The sequence below is a fragment of the Manis javanica genome, chromosome 2 (assembly GCF_040802235.1).
Source record: "Manis javanica isolate MJ-LG chromosome 2, MJ_LKY, whole genome shotgun sequence".
Classification (NCBI taxonomy): domain Eukaryota; kingdom Metazoa; phylum Chordata; class Mammalia; order Pholidota; family Manidae; genus Manis; species Manis javanica.
The window spans coordinates 202966251-202989566 of record NC_133157.1 but is presented as its reverse complement, the minus strand read 5'-3'; the positions used below and the strand labels follow the sequence as shown (position 1 = coordinate 202989566).

Below are 23316 nucleotides of genomic sequence, written 5' to 3'. Positions count from 1 at the left end.
AATTTATACTAATTTTTTTAGCATAATCCACTGCAGGGCAAACAAATAGCATGACATAGGTATTTAATAAAAATTTACAAAATGTCTGAATTAAACACTAATTCAGAGAGATTTTTTTTCCCAATTGGATTTGGACTAAATGACAGAAATAATTTTGCAAACCCATTTTCATTCATTCTTAAATTATGTTATTTAAAATTTACTTATTAAGCATGATATATGAATTCTGTTTTGAGCCAGAACATTGGGATTAAACACTGAATAGAATATAATCGCTTACTATCAAAAATAACCCAAATGTTAGTGGGGATGGAGATGTATTCATTTGTAACAAATTGTCACAAACTTGGCGGGTTAAAACAGCAGAAATTTATTTTCTTACAAATCAGGAGGCCAGAAATTAAGGGGTCAGAAAGGCCACACTCCCTCTGTAGGTTCAGAGAGAATCTGTTCCTTGCTTCTTCTAGCTTCTGGTCGATGTCAGCAATTCTTAGCTTGTGACTACTTCAATCCAGTCTCTGCTTCCACCTTCACATCTTCTTTGCTGTGCACCTAATCTCCCTCGGCCTCTCTCTTGCACGGAATTTGTGATGGCATTTAAATTCCAACCTGATAAATCAGAAATATCTCCTCATCTCAAGATTCTAACACAATCACATCTATAAATATCCTTTTTCTGAATAAGGTAACATAGGTGCTAATGCTGTAGGTAAACATAATTCACAACTGCAATATAGATATGAAATAAAGGTTTTGTTGACACCACAAGGATGATAAAAATATGGAATGGCTTATGATTTTGCGTGAGTTGGTCATAGGTCATAGTTTTTTAAAATGTCAGAATTGGGTTGAAATACCAGTTCATACTGTGTGTGAAACTTTGGACATGTTACATAATCCCTCTGAATCTTGTTTTCTGAATTGAAGTAGCAATCCATGGGAAGATGATGAATACATAAGGAATAATGGTGATATTCTCCAACACAAGGAACACTAAATGTAAATGAGTTTTAGGGGAAAAGATCAAGTTCCATTCGCTTACTTTGAATTAAGACTTATTCAGTTGACATCCAAGAAGATATTTTAAATATGTAGTTAGATGTTTTAGCAAGGAGATGAAGATACAAATGTGTGGGTCTTCTGAGTATAGGTGTGAATTTAAATCAGAGGCATTTTGGTATTCTATATTAAGATGAGATGGGGAAAGTTAAGTGGCTACAGGGCCAAGCCTTGAGGGTCATTTAATAGTACAATAACAGAGCATGAGTTTACAAAGGAGAGAGAGAAGGATTGTCAAGAGAATGAAAAGAAACAAGGAATACTGAATATTGAAGGAAATAATGGGATATATTGTTTAAAGGAGGAAGTGACAAGAATTGTCTGATTATGCTTAGAAGTCAAAAGAAATTAATACTTAAGAAGGTCCACTGGATTTAGCAATATGTATGCCATTGCTCTGGTCACAAGTTAGGGAAGATGGGTGAGGAAATCAAACCAAAATATTGGAGTACTTAATAGGAGGTTAAGAAATAAGGATTGGAAACACAAAGTCCCCGTAATAATTTATGAGGAGGTCAGAAAGGCTGTGACTGTAGGGATATATGGATTTGTTTTGTATTTTATTTAAATGTTTTAAATAACAGACTTACGTGTGAAAAGAAAACATTAATGGGGGAATCAAAATGAGAGTGTATTGGTATATATAAAAATGAAAGAGCAATTGATAGTTTCTGTGAAGGGAGAGTGGAAACCTCAGGACAGGATGTTGTTTGTCCTGAAATAGGTGATAAGCCATCCCTTTATTTCAACTAGAAGGTAATAAAACAGTCTACAGGCAGACACACATTATGTTTGCAGTTTGGCACCAAGAATATGAGGTGTTTCTGACAGTCCCTTTTGTTTGTCCATTTTGTTTGTCCATCTACATGTTTGCTATTTTTATCTAGTGAAAGCATACAGAAGGGGTGGGAAAGGGTTAAGAAAAAAATGCTAAGGAGCAAGAAAAAGAGAAAAGGTGTGAAGTAATTTTGAAATGACCTTAACTAATATAAAAATTCAAGGTACCCTTGAAGGCCAACTGTGTAAGCAGTCTTCAGTATACGGTGTGACTTTTCCATTAGAACTCACTCCTCCAGTATATGTGATAGCAAGGATGTTTATTTTTGTGAGGTGGAAGCTCATCCAGAGAGGTAGGAAATATATTTCCAAAAATTCTGTAAATTAATTATGGAAGAGCCTGGTAAGACATTCCACTTAGAGTAATTTGATGAATTAACTGTAAAAGAATCCAACTATAGAACACAAAGTGCTGGATAAAGTAAAACACATGTCTTTTAGTTAATCTTGCAATAAAGTAAGTGAAATGATCAGGGATCAGAAGCAAAGCAGAATCAGGATTCCAAAGTGGAAACATAATTTTGAGACTCTAGTTCATGTAAGGTCCTTTGCCAAAACCCAGTACCTCAGCATTACATTTTAGTATTCATTCAGAAAAGACAAGGTCTTGGATTCACTAATTGTAGAAACTCCTTTATGAGTATGAATCTTCAATGGACAGAGCATTAGTGAAAGTGTGGGCAGGAAAATCTTGGCACCTTTGGAAGGAGAGAAAATTTTCTTAAACTCAGGGAAGTTTTCTATATTGGGAAAATACATGGTAATGAAAGGTTCTGCTACAAACCCATAATTTCTATGCTGCAATCACACTGGTGTAGGTTTAATATTATACTACCTGAGTGATGTGGCGGAGAAGCTAAGTTAAAGTGGTCTCAGGTTGGTAGTAAACACATGCACCTGAATAATGCAAGAGTAAATCCTCTCTGGAAGAACACAGATCTATTCAAATCCTCATGATCCCTGACAATGACATCAAATATGAGTTTACAATAAAATATTTTTAAATGGCGGTGGTGGGGCAAGTTGATATAAACAGGAACAAACAATCATTCAGTCTGCAAGGATTTGAGAATTAGAATTTCCACATACCAATGATAGAACATAAGTATTATGTGGAAAAAAATATACAAGGTAAGTACTAATAATAAGAAAGCTAATACAGCTATTTTAGTGTGAGGTAAAACTGTGGTTAAAGGCATTGAAAGAGATATGGAGAATATTTAATGATACAGAGTTTAATGCAGTAAGAAACTACACTTAAAACTTGACAAAAAATACAATTTAAAACTTTTATAAAACATGAAAAATATCCTCAATTTATGAGACAAAACTTGGCTGATGAGTGGAAAATTGACAAATCCATCTTCATGTATGGTGATTGTGGGTAACATTGAAACATTTCCAGAATATCTCACCTGGCTTTAGTATATCTGCATATCAGTAGGCGTTCAGCGGTGGAAAGAAGTATGGCTTTAGTGCATTTGCATCTTTCCACAGGGGTGGGAAAGTTCATCTCCATATCAATGGGTGATTACCTGGGCAACAGAGGGCTTATCTGTACCTGAGAGGTGAGGGGGAGGGCCTGGTGATTCCTGCTTGAGGAGAAGAAAGACAGTTTGGGACTGCAGTTTGTGAGCTATAAACGGGGTTTAAACTTTATTTCTCCCTTTGACTGATTTTGGTTTTTAGAGGTATTATGCCCTGGGATTTCCTTTCCCCAGACTTACTATTGGCATAGTATTGGCAGGATTCCTGTGAAACCGAAATCTGTCACAGATAGTGAGTGCGACCTTTGGGATGGCCGCCCCTAGAAATGATGGGGAGAAGCGGCGCTCGCGCTGAGGGACATGTGTCTACACTCGTGTGGTCGTGGATGCGTCACCACCACCGCTGGCCACACCGATCCCGGCCCGTGGCCCAAGCGTAAGGCTACTGCTTCTGCCAACTGCTGCTGCTCTTGCTGCCAGCTGGAGCCTAGCCAAAACCATAAAATTTTTTTTTTTATCAGGCCTCAAAGGTATCCTGTGAAGCTGTGGGGACGAGGCATTCCAGGGCCTGTGAGCAGAGGTGCAGGGGCCAGAGAGCACAGAGCCCGATGGGATGGAGACCTGGAGCAACGCCAGGATTGGGGACTCCAGAGAAGTCCTGATGCAGAAGCCCTACTTCTTTCTGTCAACTGTGGTCAACTGTTGAGAGGCTAGGAGCAGAACAGCAGGACCCCAGTTTCGCTAGAAGAAAACTACTCTGGTCTCATTTGTGTACAAGACTGACTGGGAGGAGGCTGGCAGCTCTCAGAAGTTGTAACTGAGTACCTGCTGTGTCCTTACATAGCCAACTGCTGCCCTTCACACCAACCTGTCCCTTATGTCCAGTTCCACTACCCTTCACCACAGGGCTGTGAAGTCACTCATCTGAAGTCACTCATCTGGTGCGCACAGATAGTGAGCAGAGAGGCACCAGTGTTTTATAACAGTTGCACTTGGAACAGTTGCTCCATGGAAAGGAACAGAGGTCCGGGTCACCTTGATAGAAAAGCAACTGGCTGCTGTGTACCATGCCTTGCTGGCTACAGAGCCCATCGCCGGAACAGCTCCGACCAGTGTAATAACCTCCTATTCCATCGCGGGGTGGGTGCAAGACTGGACACAAAGGCCACGGAGCAGTGTGGCACAGACACCTCAAAAGACAATGTGGGCCCATCAGTGGGGCTTGTCTTTCACCTTTGAAGAAGTCAGCCGAGCCCTGCACGTTGTGCAGATCAGCACACGACCAAGAGGGGCCTAGAGCATCTCTCTGCAGCCTATGGTCAGTTGCCAGTTACTGAGAGCAATCGAGGTACCCACTTTATTGGACATGTGTTGCAAGGATGGGTGCAGCAATTAGGAGTAAAATGGATGTGGCCCTGGACATTTCAACACATGGATTGGCAATGGCTGGCTCTTCTGGCACCTTGGGAAAAAGGCCTGAAAGCTGGCCTTCTGTGTATTCCTGTAACAATAGCAAATTGGCCCATGACAATCATGGTTATTTGCTTCTACAGCCTTTGTGTCCTGGATGCACCCCCTGGCTGCAGCTGCTGTGTGATGGCTGGAATGGATGAGCTTTGGACTTAATCTTAATGGGCCTTTGAACCTAGCTGAATCCTCTGGCTTGAGAATTGTGATTGTGTTGCTGATGTCAAGAAAATAATGTTTAAAGAGAGGTTTGACTTTGTCTTATGTTTGGTAAAACTTTTGTGAGCAATCTAGCATGATTGTTAGGAATCAGTAAACAAGTGTAGAAACGTATTTTGTGCTTAGTGAGAGATTGTGCTGTGAAGTACATTTACTTAATCTGCATAGGCTGAATCCTCTGGCTTGAGGATTATCAAGATTTTATTGCTGTTGCTATCGCATGTTACTAGATTGGTGGGAAGAGGGAGAGCGACTAAATTGTAAGGCGAGATTTCTGTAAGGATGGATTGTGGGTAAAATTGAAACATTTCCTGAATATCTCCCCTGGCTTTAGTATATCTGCATATCAATAGGTGTTCAGAGGTGGAAAGAAGTACAGCTTTAGTGCATTTGCATCTTTCCTCAGGGGTGCAGAAGTTCATCTCCATATCAGTGGGTGATTACCTGGGCAACAGAGGGCTTATCTGTATCTGAGAGGTGAGGGGGAGGGCCAGGGTGGTTCCTGCTCCAGCAGGAGAAGAAAGACCGTTTGGAACTGCAATTTGTGAGCAATAAACGGGTTTTAAACTTTATTTCTCCCTTTGACTGATTTTAGATTTTAGAGGAATTTTGCCCCGGGATTTCCTTTCCCTGGACTTAAGGTGATGTAAAAATTTCTCTGGAGCAATTGATAGATTAGGCAGATTAGTAAGGATCAAATAACTTAAAAGTATAACTCATGAGCTTGATCTAAATGCATAAACATATGCTTATACAACAAATATTTTAAAACTTACTTTCAAGTACATATTAAACAAAAACTGATCACAAATTGAAAGGATGTAAAACCAAACTTTTATAACTCTAATAAAATTAGTTTGGAAATAAATTTAAAATTTAATGAAAACTTTCAAAACAAGTGGGATTCAGCTAAAGCATTAGAGTAAATAATTTAAACATGCTCGTATATATATAAATAAAAGGCCTAAAAAGTTAACGACCAAAAGACACAACCTAATAATTTAGAAGGAACGGCCAATATAGCCGCTAAAAGACAATAGAAGGAAAAGATGCAAATAAGAACAGAATTATATAGCAGAATATTGTTTCTTCAATGCTAATTATTTAAATGAATTTGATATGTTGAAAAAGAAAAAGATATTAGAAAGTGATAGGGGGTATATTTACAAATGAACATTATATAGCATTAAAAAAAGTAGAAACACAATTGTGCCTTTAAATTTAAAAAATAACCTAATTTTTATTTTTAATGTTAATTTTATTTTTTTTTTGAGAGGGCATTTCTCATATTTATTGATCAAATGGTTGTTAACAACAATAAAATTCAGTATAGGGGGGTCAATGCTCAATGTACAATCATTAATCCATCTCAAGCCTAACTCTCGTCAGTCTCCAATCTTCTGAAGCATAATGAACAAGCTCTTACATGTTGAACGAATTCTTACATAGTGAATAAATTCTTACATGATGAACAGTACAAGGGCAGTCATCACAGAAACTTTCGGTTTTGATCACGCATTATGAACTATAAACAATCAGGTCAAATATGAATATTCATTTGATTTTTATACTTGATTTATATGTTGATCCCACATTTCTCCCTTTATTATTATTATTATTTTTATTTTTAATAAAATGCTGAAGTGGTAGGTAGATGCAAGATAAAGGTAGAAAACATAGTTTAGTGTTGTAGGAGAGCAATTGTAGATGATCAGGTGTGTGCCTGTAGACTATGTATTAATCCAAGCTAGACAAGGGCAATAAACCATCCACGGATGCAGAAGATTTCTCTCAAAGCAGGGGGGATGAGGTTCTGAGCCTCACCTCTGTTGTTCCCCAATTTCTCACCTGATGGCCCCCCTGTGACTGTGCCTGTCTTAGGTTGTTCCTCCCTTGAGGAATCTTACCCGTCTCTGGCTAACCAGTCATCTTCTGGGGCCCATACAGGGAAATGTAAAGTTGGTAAGTGAGAGAGAAGCCATATTGTTTGAAAAGGTTAGCTTTTTACTTCTTTGCAGATTTATGCCCTGTGGCTTCTATGCCCAGCACTTGTCTCGAGGTATCTTTACCACCTGGAGGAATTATGATACACGGTAACTTCGATATGAGGCACGAATTCTATTTAAGGGTTGTAATTAGGAAGGAAGAAGAAAAGCTATAGAGGTAGCATATGGAAGAAAACATGGGAGGATTGATTATTTCTTTGACATATCTTATTGTAGAGTACCTTAAGTATGTATAAGTTTTAAACTACTAACTAATTTGTACACACATATTAACATAATAGGAATACAGTGACATAAACAAAGCAAATCTATAATTACCATCCATCTCCAATGAAGCCAAGAAAACCATTTAGGCACCCTATGCATCTGTGAAAATTTGTCATTGATGTGATGAATATTGTCCAACTGTACTTGAACAGTCTGAGAGAAATCAGACAAATTAAAGCACCCATTTCTAGGATCTGTTCACATCCCATATGTTCTTTTAACCGTAGATAGTCTATAGTCATAAGATTTTGGAGTGCTACAACTTGCACCCCTCCCAACTCCTGGTTGAGTTCCAACAGTACAGATCCGTTCAAATTCGTTGTCTCACTGTATGCACATGCCAGCCTAGACATCTCCCTCCTCATTCCAATGGCAAGTCCAGGAAACGGTGGGGTGGACGCAGCCAAAACCGCAGCATCGCCCGGATCCCTGTGGAGGCTTATTGATGATCATCCCCCGGCACGAGTCCTCCAGAGAGTGCTGATGCCGGAAGCTCCTCCTCATATCGTATCTTAGTTCATTTTCTGGGTATCCAAGCTAGGCCTTGATCTTCTGCATAGAAACAAACAGACCCTTTGCCCACACTTTGACATGCCCTCTATACCACTGTGCAGAACTCATCGGAGGTCAGGACACAGGGACTGCTTTTTTTTTTTTTTTTTTTTAATTAACAGAAAGGAATATTATCAGAAAAGAGTACCCAGACCCTTTGCCCACACTTTGACATGCCCTCTATACCACTGTGCAGAACTCATCGGAGGTCAGGACACAGGGACTGCTTTTTTTTTTTTTTTTTTTTAATTAACAGAAAGGAATATTATCAGAAAAGAGTACCTCCATAGCTGATCATCTGACACCCTTTAAGTGATCAACATTAAGGATATTTAAAGCATGCGTTGATCTTTGATTTACCAATAGTTTTATCCTATCAAGGAGTAATCCCCCTTTTCTTTCTTTCTTTTTTTTTTTTTTAATCTTTAATCTACACTTACATGAAGAGTACTGTGTTTACTATGTTCTCCCCTATATCAGGTCCCCCCTAACAACCACATTACGGTTACTGTCCATCAGCTTAGCAAAATGTTGTAGAATCCCTACTTGTCCTCTCTGTGTTGTGCAGCCCACCCTCCCCTTTCTCCCTCCCCCCCATGCATGCTAATCTTAATACTCCCCTTCTTCTTCCACCCCCCTTACCCCTCCCTGCCCACCCATCCTCCCTAGTTCCTTTCCCTTTGGTACCTGTTAGTCCATTTTTGGGTTCTGTAATTCCACTGCTGTTTTGTTCCTTCAGTTTTTCCTTTGTTCTTATACTCCTCAGATGAGTGAAATCATTTGGTATTTCTCTTTCTCCGCTTGGCTTATTTCACTGAGCATAATACTCTCCAGCTCCATCCATGTTGCTGCAAATGGTTGGATTTTTCCACTTCTTATGGCTGAGTAGTATTCCATTGTGTATATGTACCACATCTTCTTTATCCATTCATCTACCGATGGACATTTAGGTTGCTTCCAATTCTTGGCTATTGTAAATAGTGCTGCGATAAACATAGGGTTGCATCTATCTTTCTCAAACTTGATTGCTGCGTTCTTAGGGTAAATTCCTAGGAGTGGAATTCCTGGGTCAAATGGTAGGTCTGTTTTGAGCATTTTGATGAACCTCCAAACTGCTTTCCACAATGGTTGAACTAATTTACATTCCCACCAGCAGTGTAGGAGGGTTCCCCTTTCTCCACAGCCTCGCCAACATTTGTTGTTGTTTGTCTTTTGGATGGCAGCTATCCTTACTGGTGTGAGGTGATACCTCATTGTAGTTTTAATTTGCATTTCTCTGATAATTAGCGATGTGGAGCATCTTTTCATGTGTCTCTTGGCCATCTGTATTTCTTTTTTGGAGAACTGTCTGTTCAGTTCCTCTGCCCATTTTTTAATTGGGTTATTTGTTTTTTGTTTGTTGAGGCGTGTGAGCTCTTTATATATTCTGGACGTCAAGCCTTTATCGGATCTGTCATTTTCAAATATATTCTCCCATACTGTAGGGTTCCTTTTTGTTCTATTGATGGTGTCTTTCGCTGTACAGAAGCTTTTCAGCTTAATGTAGTCCCACTTGCTCATTTTTGCTGTTGTTTTCCTTGCCCGGGGAGATATGTTCAAGAAGAGATCACTCATGTTTATGTGTAAGAGGTTTTTGCCTATGTTTTTTTCCAAGAGTTTAATGGTTTCATGCCTTACATTCAGGTCTTTGATCCATTTTGAGTTTACCTTTGTATATGGGGTTAGACAATGGTCCAGTTTCATTCTCCTACATGTAGCTGTCCAGTTTTGCCAGCACCATCTGTTGAAGAGACTGTCATTTTGCCATTGTATGTCCATGGCTCCTTTATCAAATATTAATTGACCATATATGTTTGGGTTAATTTCTGGGGTCTCTAATCTGTTCCACTGGTCTGTGGCTCTGTTCTTGTGCCAGTACCAAATTGTCTTGATTACTATGGCTTTGTAGTAGAGCTTGAAGTTGGGGAGTGAGATCCCCCCTACTTTATTCTTCTTTTTCAGGATTGCTTTGGCTATTCGGGGTCTTTGGTGTTTCCATATGAATTTTTGAATTATTTGTTCCAATTCATTGAAGAATGTTGCTGGTAATTTGAGAGGGATTGCATCAAATCTGTATATTGCTTTGGGCAGGATGGCCATTTTGACGATACCAATTCTTCCTAGCCATGAGCATGGGATGCGTTTCCATTTATTAGTGTCCCCTTTAATTTCTCTTAAGAGTGACTTGTAGTTTTCAGAGTATAAGTCTTTCACTTCTTTGGTTAGGTTTATTCCTAGGTATTTTATTCTTTTTGATGCAATGGTGAATGGAATTGTTTTCCTGATTTCTCTTTCTATTGATTCATTGTTAGTGTATAGGAAAGCTACAGATTTCTGTGTGTTGATTTTGTATCCTGCAACTTTGCTGTATTCCGATATCAGTTCTAGTAGTTTTGGAGTGGAGTCTTTAGGGTTTTTTATGTACAGTATCATATCATCTGCAAACAGTGACAGTTTAACTTCTTCTTTACCAATCTGGATTCCTTGTATTTCTTTGTTTTGTCTGATTGCCATGGCTAGGACCTCCAGTACTATGTTAAATAACAGTGGGGAGAGTGGGCATCCCTGTCTGGTTCCCGATCTCAGAGGAAATGCTTTCAGCTTCTCACTGTTCAGTATAATGCTGGCTGTGGGTTTATCATATATGGCCTTTATTATGTTGAGGTACTTGCCCTCTATTCCCATTTTGCTGAGAGTTTTTATCATGAATGGATGTTGAATTTTTGTCAAATGCTTTTTCAGCACCTATGGAGATGATCATGTGGTTTTTGTCTTTCTTTTTGTTGATGTGGTGGATGATGTTGATGGATTTTCGAATGTTGTACCATCCTTGCATCCCTGGGATGAATCCCACTTGGTCATGGTGTATGATGCTTTTGATACACGGTTGAATTCTGTTTGCTAATATTTTATTGAGTATTTTTGCATCTACATTCATCAGGGATATTGGTCTGTAATTTTCTTTTTTGGTGGGGTCTTTGCCTGGTTTTGGTATTAGGGTGACGTTGGCTTCATAGAAGGAGTTTGGGAGTATTCCCTCCTCTTCTATTTTTTGGAACACTTTAAGGAGAATGGGTATTATGTCTTCTCTGTGTGTCTGATAAAATTCCGAGGTAAATCCGTCCGGCCCCGGGGTTTTGTTCTTGGGTAGTTTTTTGATTACCGTTTCAATTTCTTTGCTCGTAATTGGTTTGTTTAACTTTTGTGTTTCTTCCTTGGTCAGCCTTGGGAGGTTATATTTTTCTAGGAAGTTGTCCATTTCTTCTAGGTTTTCCAGCTTGTTGGCATATAGGTTTTCATAGTAGTCTTTAATAGTTCTTTGTATTTCTGTGGAGTCTGTCGTGATTTATCCATTCTCATTTCTGATTATGTTGATTTGTGTTGATTCTCTTTTTCTCTTAATAAGTTGGGCTAGAGGCTTATCTATTTTGTATATTCTCTCGAAGAACCAGCTCTTGGTTTCGTTGATTTTTGCTATTGTTTTATTCTTCTCAGTTTTGTTTATTTCTTCTCTGATCTTTATTATGTCCCTCCTTCTGCTGACTTTAGGCCTCATTTGTTCTTCTTTTTCCAGTTTCGATAATTGTGATGTTAGACTATTCATTTGGGATTGTTCTTCCTTCTTCAAGTGTGCCTGGATTGCTATATACTTTCCTCTTAAGACTGCTTTTGCTGCGTCCCACAGAAGTTGGGGCTTAGTGTTGTTGTTGTCATTTGTTTCTATATATTCCTTGATCTCTATTTTGATTTGTTCATTGATCCATTGATTATTTAGTAGCATGTTGTTAAGCCTCCATGTGTTTGTGAGCCTTTTGTTTTCTTTGTAGAATTTATTTCTACTTTTATACCTTTGTGGTCTGAAAAATTGGTTGGTAGAATTTCAATATTTTTGGAATTTACTGAGGCTCTTTTTGTGAGCTAGTATGTGGACTATTCGGGAGAATGTTCCATGTGCACTTGAGAAGAATGTATACCCTGTTGCTTTTGGATGTAGAGTTCTATAGATGTCTATTAGGTCCATCTGTTCCAGTGTGTTGTTCAGTACCTGTGTGTCCTTACTTATTTTCTGCCCGGTGGATCTATCCTTTGGGGTGAGTGGTGTGTTGAAGTCTCCTACAATGAATGCATTGCAGTCTATTTCCCTCTTTAGTTCTGTTAGTATTTGCTTCACATATGCTGGTGCTCCTGTATTGGGTGCATATATATTTAGAATGGTTATATCCTCTTGTTGGACTGAGCCCTTTATCATTATGTAGTGGCCTTCTTTATCTCTTGTTACTTTCTTTGTTTTGAAGTCTATTTTGTCTGATATTAGTGCTGCAACCCCTGCTTTCTTCTCACTGTTGTTTGCCTGAAATATGTTTTTCCATCCCTTGGCTTTTAGGCTATGCTTGTCTTTGGGTTTAAGGTGAGTTTCTTGTAAGCAGCATATAGATGGGTCTTGCTTTTTTATCCATTCTATTACTCTGTGTCTTTTGATTGGTGCATTAAATCCATTTACATTAAGGGTGACTATCGAGAGATATGTACTTATTGCCATTGCAGGCTTTAGATTCGTGGTTACCAAAGGTTCAAGGTTAGCTTCTTTAGTATCTTACTGTCTAACTTAGCTCGCTTATTGAGCTGTTATATACACTGTCTGGAGATTCTTTTCTTCTCTCCCTTCTTATTCCTCCTCCTCCATTCTTCATATGTTGTGTGTTTTGTTCTGTGCTCTTTTTAGGAGTGCTCCCATCTAGAGCAGTCCCTGTAGGATGCCCTGTAGAGGTGGTTTGTGGGAAGCAAAATCCCTCAGCTTTTGCTTGTCTGGGAATTGTTTAATCCCACCATCATATTTAAATGATAGTCGTGCTGGATACAGTATCCTTGGTTCAAGGCCCTTCTGTTTCATTGCATTAAGTATATCATGCCATTCTCTTCTGGTCTGTAGGGTTTCTGTTGAGAAGTCTGATGTTAGCCTGATGGGTTTTCCTTTATAGGTGACCTTTTTCTCTCTAGCTGCCTTTAAAACTCTTTCCTTGTCCTTGATCCTTGCCATTTTAATTACTATGTGTCTTGATGTTGTCCTCCTTGGATCCTTTCTGTTGGGGGTTCTGTGTAATTCCATGGTCTATTCGATTATTTCCTCCCCCAGTTTGGGGAAGTTTTCAGCAATTATTTCTTCAAAGAGACTTTCTATCCCTTTTCCTCTTTCTTCTTCTTCTGGTACCCCTATAATATGAATATTATTCCTTTTGGATTGGTCACATAGTTCTCTTAGTGTTGTTTCATTCCTGGAGATCCTTTTATCTCTCTCTATGTCAGCTTCTATACGTTCCTGCTCTCTGGCTTCTATTCCTTCAATGGCCTCTTGCATCTTATCCATTCTGCTTATAAATCCTTCCAGGGATTGTTTCACTTCTGTGATCTCCTTCCTGACATCTGTGTTCTCCCTCCGGACTTCATCCCATTGCTCTTGCATTTTTCTCTGCATCTCATCCCATTGCTCTTGCATTTTTCTCTGCATCTCTGTCAGCATGTTCATGATTTTTATTTTGAATTCTTTTTCAGGAGGACTGGGTAGGTCTGTCTCCTTCTCAGGTGTTGTCTCTGTGATCTTTGTCTGCCTGTAGTTTTGCCTTTTCATGTTGATAGAGATAGTTTGCAGACCTGGTACGAGTGACCGCTGGAAGAGCTTCCCTTCTTGTTGGTTTGTGGCCTTCCTCTCCCCCTTCGCACGGTGCTGGGTTCTTCCATGTGTGGATGTGGTCTGGATGTTGTCCTGTGTCCTCTGGTCTCTATTTTAGGAAGAGTTTTGTTTGTTATATTTTCATAGCTCTATGTGTTTTTGGGAGGAGATTTCCACTGCTCTACTCATGCCGCCATCTTGGCTCCGCCCCCTTAATTTTTATTTTTAATGTTAATTTTAATTTTTAATAACATCTAAAGGAAATAGAAAACAAATATATTAGAATTTATAATTTTATAATATTGAAAATTGTTGCTTATGTAGAAATAAAATCACTAGTTAAAAATTGTCATGGATGGCATCCAAGCAAAACTAAATGACACTGTATACATGACAACACTAAAATAGGACTATGTGGGGCTCAAACACTGAACCACAAAGTGACACATTCTGTATCAGCAACTGTGAAGAGGGAGTGGCAGGAAGGCAGACATTTCTGAGGGGCTTGGTAACTAGAGAACTTGCAAATTTCCAGTAGATACTCACCTTTAAAGTGAAGGGTCATAAATGCTTATGAAAATCTCAGCAGACCAGTTTGATCAAAGCAGCCCAAACTGTGAGGAGCTTTGCAGTCTACATTTCCCAAAACAACTATTTACACTAAGAACAAACTCCTAGGAGTAAAATTAAAATAGTAAAGGACAGAAACATTAAAGGCAATTGAAAGAGAAAGTATAGATAAAAACATGTAAGGGAAGAAAACAAGGCACATTTCAGAAATTATAAAGATACTCTGAAAGTATAGTTTATGATTCAACAGAAGAAACATTATAGCCATGAAACTAAGGAAAACTATCTTCTCCCCAATCCTGATTCTTCCCTGCAATAGTATGGGTCCATGGTTTATCAGCTCAGATAATAATGATATTTTATACCACACAATTCTTTATTGAGGGAGGCTGCCCTATGCACTGTAAGATGTATAGCTGTATCCTTGGTCTCACCAGCTAGATACCAGTGTTAACCCACCAGTTATGCTAATTAAAAATGTCTGCACATATTTCAAGATGTCCCTGCTTGATAAAATTATCCCTGTTTGAGAGAGCATTTCACCTAAGCATGAATGATCGAAAAGAATTTTGGTTGAATGTTACACACTTATTGCTGGAACAAAATGGGAGAAGGAAAATGAGGGAGAACAATTAAGAAAGAATGTCCTTATTCACAGTGAAGGTATGTCAGAAACATGTGCACAAAACATATACTCAAAAGAAGCAAAAATAAATTATAAAAAAAGCTACCAAAAAATAACAATTAGAAAATTTTCAGAAATAAGATAACAAAAAGATGATCTGAAAAGGAAGTTGACAAAACAAACTTTCTGTTAAATATCTACACATATATCTATATATGTGTGTGTATAATATATGTATATATATATATTTTTTTTCATTAATGAAGGCTAAAGTAGAAGGCATACAAAACTGAGGAAACACCATGGGAGACCCATGATTGTGAGAGTTCCACTGACATATCAGATCACGCCTTCGACATGACTAGGTGGTTTATCCAAAGAGTTAATACTACTATCCTGAGAAGACCCAGGGAAACCCCACTGTCATGCAAAAATGCTCATATAGGTCAAAGAGAAAGATCCAGTATCCATTGCATTAATCTACAAACCTAACGTTTGAAATGTAATGATCAAATTGAGGACTATTCCAAGGCAAAATTGCCAAGCTAAAGAAAAAAAGAAATATTTTGTTTTTATAGTTCTTCCATCCATTTTGACATTAATTGTGTTTCCAGGATTTTATTATTTCAGTTTAACTTCAATCCAACCTTTAAACTTTTATTTTAACAGATCACCAGTTATAAACCAATCTGCATAATGTGCATTATTATCTGATTGCTGAGCAGTAAACCTTGATAGGATGATGTATGCTTTTAATATTTCCTTTTGATATACAGTACTTTAATAGAATTCTTCCGAAACTATTGGGTTGGCAAAATAATTTTCTTATTTGGGAAATTCTAATATTATGGTTAGTTGAGTATGGTTCATATTGTGTTCAAGGCACTTGATAAATTGAAAAACTATATAACAGAAGTTATTTATTTAAACTGCCTTCCAACAGTGGTCAGACTAAACACATTGACTTACTACATATCCTTCCCAATTAAAGGAAAGATATTCCAGCAATTAGAGGAATTTAAACTGTATTATAAAGATGACTTTTATACTGAAAAATTCTATTTACCATTATGTGGAAAACAAGAAGAATGGTGTGTTCTTAAAAAGCAGATGGATACTGACGGTAAAGAATACTCATAAAACCAGAAGGTATGTTGTAGTAAAAACTGCATCATAGTGGTAGAAGAAGGATCATCTTTGGAAACTAATATAGAGTATACAGAATGTCACAGTTTAGGAATATGGATCATAAAGTTTAGTTACGAAAAGAAGATAGATACAAAAAAGCTGTAAATGCATCCAGTAAGCCCCACATGTATACAAATCTAGTTTGCCAAGTTATTCAGTTGCTTTGTTTAATGTTATTAATATATTAACTAACTGGCTTGCTAATCCTTACTGATTTTGGAATATTTGAAATGAAATGCTTAAGAACTATTTTGTATGAACACAGCATTACAAATTGTCATCTGTCAATAGAGGAAAATTTGTTGAAGCATATACGACTGTGGTTTTAAGGTCAATTCCGAATGCCTATTCAACTGGCTGCAGTTTAAGAGTCCAACTGTGTGCACCAGTGAATAACTTGAGAGATCTATGCACCAAAGGGAACAATCTTTCAAGGAGTGAAATCAGGGAATTATGACGGGGTAGAAAAAAATTGTACTATTCTGTTTTTAAAAAAATAATTTTCAAATAGATATTTTCTTCCTAGGACAATGTGACATCTTTTGGGGTGTTTTCACTTGTCTTTTATGTATCTTATGTGTCATCCTTTTTAATGAAAAAATAATCATAATGCATAGAGTATAATGTTAATTTTTAATATGTTTTCCTTCTTATTAAGATTCACACTAACATTTTTAAACAGTCTAATTTTAAACAAGTATTAGATAATTATGAATTCATAGTGAAGTTTGGATATCATATAAATTTCTGCACCTAGTTCTCGTTAAAAAAATGTATCTGAATTTAAAAAGGCAGTTTTGAAGTCAAGGAAAGATAGCTGATTAGACTAATGTTCAAAATCACCTAGTCTTTCACAGCTTCTAAAATTATTGATTTAGAACAAAAATCTTCTTAAGTATGCTGTTTTAATTTTATATGAAAGAAGGAAATTTGAAGAAAATGAAATATTTATTAATTATTTGATAGTATATTTGATAGTATTTGATAGTATTAATCCTTCTAGGAAAATTAATACTAATGCAAGGTTTTCTCACATAGATATTATAGGGAATTTTTTTTTAATGGCCAAAAGGAATTTTGGTTGTATTCTGCAAGAAACACCTTTCTTAAAGATTCAGTTTAGACAGCTTTATGTGAACTTCATGGACAGCACTTAGCCCTTAAGTCCTCAAATACTGTCATTGGCTTTGTCTGTTCCCTGTTACTGATATATCGACTTCCATTTCTGAATTACAAAATCCTTGATGAATCTGTGTTCTTTCTGCTTCCTGATATCTAAGTCTCATTCAAAGATGAAACATAATATTTTGGACTTTGGCTCACTGAATTTTGAACCTGGAAGGAATCAGTAAAATTTTTTTATTTATAAATCTGTAGAAGGAAAATAAGTTCAGAGGTTTTAAGTAGCTAAATTATTCCAGTCAAATGACTTTAAAAAAAAATAGGATGTATTTCACTACTACTTTCTACTTCTACAGTTACATGTTCTTTCTTTTATTCTTCTGAGAGTTATGAAAAGAGAAAGCAATTGGGTGAACAGTGGTATATATTTTTAAATGATGCCATTTACACTTTTTACTGTTCACCCACCTCTCTGTACTACCAGTAGTGGGATTCAGCATCACAAATAGGCAGACTGTAGAACTAGAGATTTGTTCTTCTCTGTTGAACTAGAGATTTGTTCATTGGGAAAGATGCTTCAGTAAAGCCAGTAAATCATGCGCTAAGTTCCCATGTGCTAAGTGCCCATTACAGGCAAACCACTAAGTGGATTTATATGGGATAAACAAAAAGGTATTAAGAGGCAATGTCCTTATCTTTGAAGAACTTATGTTTTGACTAGAAAAATTTTAAAAAAAAGATCCAATAGACAAAGATATGTGGGTATGTGTGTGTATGTGTTCAGAAAGTAAGAAGGGCTTGAGGAATAGTGTAGACATGTTAAAATGACATAGAAGCAAGCTTAAATGGGATGTACTTAGCAAATGTGGGGCAATTTGAATAGCAACATTTGTAGTAATAGAGGCAGATTATAATCTAGTGAGAAAAGATTCCTGAGTTTATACCCAGATAAATAAATGAATGAGGGAGAAAAACAGTTCTTCCTCTTTATAGAATGCTAGCTAGTAGAAAGTATAAGAACTGCTGGAAATAAAGAACCACCATTTGGCAGCCAAAATAGTTACAAATGATAAGGGGGGAATCATCAGTGGTTGTTAAAATTGTTGGATGAAAGCATAATGAGAAATAATACTTAATCCAATTTCATAGCATCTCCTTATAACATACTCATTAATTACAAACATGAAATTAGTAACTTACTCTGGAGAAGCCTGCCAGATGCACCTTAATCATGTAACATCACCAGTAATAGAAGAGATCAAAATCTTGTATCAACTGATAAAGTATAATAAAAAACACAGACACAGGTCCGATAAGAAATAATGGCAAAAACATACTTATGTGATATTCATGCCAAACATTAATAACTAGAAACTAAGCAGAGAGAGGAGAAATCTCAGAAAAGCCTAAACTAACATACACAACAAAATAGCAAGCTTCAAAATATTAAGATTATGAAAGATATGAACAATTTAAGAATTGTTCCAGATTGAAGGTGACTAAGGACACACAAGAAATAAATATTAGGTATGATCATGGGTAGGCCCTTTTGCTATAAAGGTTTTATTGGACATAAAGTATAAATGTGAATGGTGTTTATAGATTAGATGGTGATATTATTAGTATTGTTCCCTGATTTTTATGGTTACACTACATATTTTTTTTTTTAGGATTGCACATAATTTAATTTTGACCTGCTCATGCTAAGATTTTTTTTTTTTTTCATATCATTAGTCCACAATTACATGAGGAACATTTAGGCTGCACCATCACCAAGCCCCCCCCCGGACATGCCCAATTACAGTCACTGTCCATCAGCGTAGTAATATGCTGTAGAATCACTACTTGTCTTCTCTGTGTTGTACAGCCCTCCCTGTGCCCCCCCACACATTATACATGCTCATCATAATGCCACCTTTCTTCCTCCCCCCTCTTATCCCTCCCTTCCCACCCATCCTCCCCAGTCCCTTTGCCTTTGCTAACTGTTAGTCCATTCTTGGGTTGTGTGAGTCTGCTGCTGTTTTGCTCCTTCAGTTTTTTTCTTTACCCCACATATGAGTGAAATCATTTGGTAATTGTCTTTCGCCACCTGGCTTTTTCACTGAGCATAATACCCTAGCTCCATCCATGTTGTTGCAAATGGTAGGATTTGTTTTTTTTCTTATGGCTGAATAATATTCCATTGTGTATATGTACCATATCTTTATCCATTCTTCTACTGATGGACACTTAGGTTGCTTCCATTACTTGGCTCCTGTAAATAGTGCTGTGATAAACCTAGGGGTGCATATGTCTTTTCCAAACTGGCTGCTGCATTCCTGGGTAAATTCCTAGAAGTGGAATTCCTGGGTCAAATGGTATTTCTATTTTTAGTTTTTTGAGGAACCTCCATACTGCTTTCCACAATGGTTGAACTAATTTACATTCCCACCATCAGTGTAGGAGGGTTCTCCTTTCTCCACAACCTTGCCAACATTTCCTGTTTTTTGTCTTTTGGATGGTGGTGATCCTTACTGGTATGAGGTGATATCTCATTGTGGTTTTAATTTGCATTTCTCTAATGACATGTGATGTGCAGCATCTTTTCATGTGTCTATTGGCCATCTAAATTTCTTCTTTAGATAACTGTTCAGTTCCTCTACCCATTTTTTAATTGGATTATTTGCTTCTTGTTTGTTGAGGTGCATGAGCTCTTTATATATTTTGGATGTCAACCCTTTATCGGATCTGTCATTTATGAATGTATTCTCCCATACTGTAGGATGCCTTTTTGTTCTATTGATGGTGTCCTTTGCTGTACAGAAGCTTTTCAGCTTGATATAGTCCCACTTGTTCATGTTTGCTTTTGTTTCCCTTACCTGGGGAGATATGTTCATGAAGAAGTTGCTTCTGTTTATGTCCAAGAGATTTTTGCCCATGTTTTTTTCTAAGAGTTTTATGGTTTCATGACTTATATTCAGGTCTTTGATCCATTTAGAATTTACTTTTGTGTATGGAGTTAGACAATGATCCAGTTTCATTCTCTTAAATGTAGCTGTCCAGTTTTGCCAACACCAGCTGTTGAAGAGGCTGTCATTTCCCCATTGTATGTCCATGGCTCCTTTATCATATATTAATTGACCATATATGTTTGGGTTAATATCTCGACTCTCTATTCTGTTCCACTGGTCCGTGGCTCTATTCTTTTGCCAGTACCAAATTGTCTTAATTACTGTGGCTTAGTAGTAGATCTTGAAGTTGGAGATCGAGATCCACTGAGCTTTATTTTTCATTCTCAGGATTGGTTTGGCTATTTGGGATCATTTGTGGTTCCATATGAATTTTAGAACTATTTGTTCCAGTTCATTGAAGAATGATGTTGGTATTTTGATAGGGATTGCATTGAATATACGACATATTTTCATAAATACAAGAGCAGTTTTAAGTTCACAACAAAATTTAGAAAAAGGTTTAGAGATGCCTTGTATGTCTCCCCTGACCAACACATGCATAACATTCCCCAATAAGCCCATTCCTCACCAGAGTGATACATTTGTTTTAATTGATGAAACTACACTGAAACATCATTACCAACCAAAGTCCACAGTTTACTTTATAGTTCACTATTGCTGTTGTACATTCTATAGGTTCTGACAAAGGTGTAATTTAGTATTAGTACCATTATAGTATCATACAGCATATTTTCACTACCTTTAAAATCCTCTGTATGTATTTATCTTTTCCTCCCTCTCAGTCTCTGGCAGTCAAAGATCTTTTTATTGCATCCATAGTTTTACCTTTTACAGAATGTCTTATAGTTGGAATTATACAATATGTAGCTTCTTCATATAGGCTTCTTTCACTTAGTAATACATATTTAAGCCATCTCATGTCTTTTCATAACTTAATAGCCCATTTCTTTCTAGTGTTAAATAAAATTCCATTTCTGAATATTATCCAGTTTATTTGTCTGAAGAACATCTTGGTTGTTTCCAAACATTAACAGTTGTGAATAAAGCTGCTATAAACATCAGTATGCAGATTTTTTGTGTGGACACAAGTTTCCAACTTCTTTCGGTAAATACTAATGAGTACAATTTCTAGATTTTATGCCAAGAACATTTTAGTTTGATAAGAAACAGTCAAATTGTCTTCTAAAGTTGCTCCACCATTTTGCATTCACACCAGCAATGAATATGCCTCTATTGCTCCACATCCTCTCCCACATTTGATGCTGTCAGTGTTCTAGATATTAGTTATTATGATAGGTGTGTCATAGTATATCAGGGTTGTTTTAATTTGCATTTCCCTGGTGATAAATGATGTGAAAAATCTTTCTGTATATTTCTTTGGCATCTGTATATCTTCCTTGGTGAGATGTCTAATGTCTATTAAAGTCTTTGACCTAGTTTTTTTTTTGTTTTTTTTTTTGAGAGGGCACCTCTCATATTTATTGATCAAATGGTTGTTGACAACAATAAAATTCAGTATAAGGGGGTCAATGCTCAATGTACAATCTTAATCCATCTCAAGCCTAATTCTCGTCAGTCTCCAATCTTCTGAAGCATAAGGAACAAGCTCTTACATGGTGAACGAATTCTTACATAGTGAATAAATTCTTACATGGTGAACAGTACAAGGGCATTCATCACAGAAACTTTCGGTTTTACTCACACATTATGACCTATAAGCAATCAGGTCAAATATGAATATTCGTTTGATTTTTATACTTGATTTATATGTTGATCCCACATTTCTCCCTTTATTATTATTTTTATTTTTATTTTTAATAAAATGCTGAAGTGGTAGGTAGATGCAAGATAAAGGTAGAAAACATAGTTTAGTGCTGTAAGAGGGCAAATGTAGATGATCAGGTGTGTGCCTATGGACTAAGTATTAATCCAGGCTCGACAAGGCCAACAAAACATCCACGGATGCAGAAGATTTCTCTCAAAGCAGGGGGGGTGAGGTTCTGAGCCTCACCTCTGTTGATGCCCAATTTCTCACCTGATGGCCCCCCTGCGACTGTGCCTGTCTTAGGTTGGTCCTCCCTTGAGGAATCTTACCCGTCTCTGGCTAACCAGTCATCTTCTGGGGCCATACAGGGAAATGTAAAGTTGGTAAGTGAGAGAGAAGCAATATTGTTTGAAAAGGTTAGCTTTTTACTTCTTTGCAGATTTATGCCCTGTGGCTTCTATGCCCAGCACTTGTCTCGAGGTATCTTTACCACCTGGAGGGATTATGATGCTCGGTAAATTCGATATGAGGCACAAATTCTATTTAAGGGTTGTAATTAGGAAGGAAGAAGAAAAGCTGTAGAGGTAGCATATGGAAGAAAACATGGGAGGATTGATTATTTCTTTGACATATCTTCTTGTAGAGTACCTTAAGTATGTATAGGTTTTAAACTACTAACTAATTTGCACACACATATTAACATAATAGGAATACGGTGACATAAACAAAGCAAATCTATAATTACCATCCCTCTCCAGTGAAGCCAAGAAAACCATTTAGGCACCCTAGGCATTTGTGAAAATTTGTCTATGATATGATGGATATTGTCCAACTGTACTTGAACAGTCTGAGAGAAATCAGACAAATTAAAGCAGCCCATTTCTGGGATCTGTTCACATCCCATATGTTCTTTTAACCGTAGATAGTCTATAGTCATAAGATTTTGGAGTGCTACAACTTGCACCCCTCCCAACTCCTGGTTGAGTTCCAACAGTACAGATCCAGTCAAATCCGTTGTCTCACTGTATGCACATGCCAGCCTAGACATCTCCCTCCTCATTCCTATGGCAAGTCCAGGAGACGGTGGGCTGGATGCAGCCACAACCGCAGCATCGTCCGGATCCCTGTGGAGGCTTTTTGATGATCATCCCCCGGCACAAGTCCTCCAGAGAGTGCTGATGCCGGAAGCTCCTCCTCATATCGTATCTTAGTTCATTTTCTGGGTATCCAAGCTAGGCCTTGATCTTCTGCATAGAAACAAACAGACCCTTTGCCCACACTTTGACATGCTCTCTATACCACTGTGCAGAACTCATTGGAGGTCAGCACACAGGAACTGCTTTTTTTTTTTTTATTAAGAGAAAGAAATATTATCAGAAAAGAGTATCTCCATAGCTGATCATCTGACACCCTTTAAGTAATCAACATTAAGGATATTTAAAGCATGCGTTGATCTTTGATTTACCAATAGTTTTATCCTATCAAGGAGTAATC

At 37.3% G+C, this 23316-nt stretch overlaps 1 long non-coding RNA gene across 3 annotated transcripts in view; it reads right to left on the bottom strand.

Annotated features, from left to right (window-relative positions):
* Window positions 1-355: 355 nt before the first annotated feature.
* LOC140847990 (uncharacterized) overlaps window positions 356-23316 on the bottom strand; it is a 147621-nt gene continuing 124660 nt past the window's right edge. For all 3 annotated transcript variants that reach the window (XR_012128395.1, XR_012128397.1, XR_012128396.1), the window contains one exon: window positions 356-609. This is a non-coding gene — a long non-coding RNA (uncharacterized lncRNA). The remainder of the gene's footprint in view (window positions 610-23316) is intronic.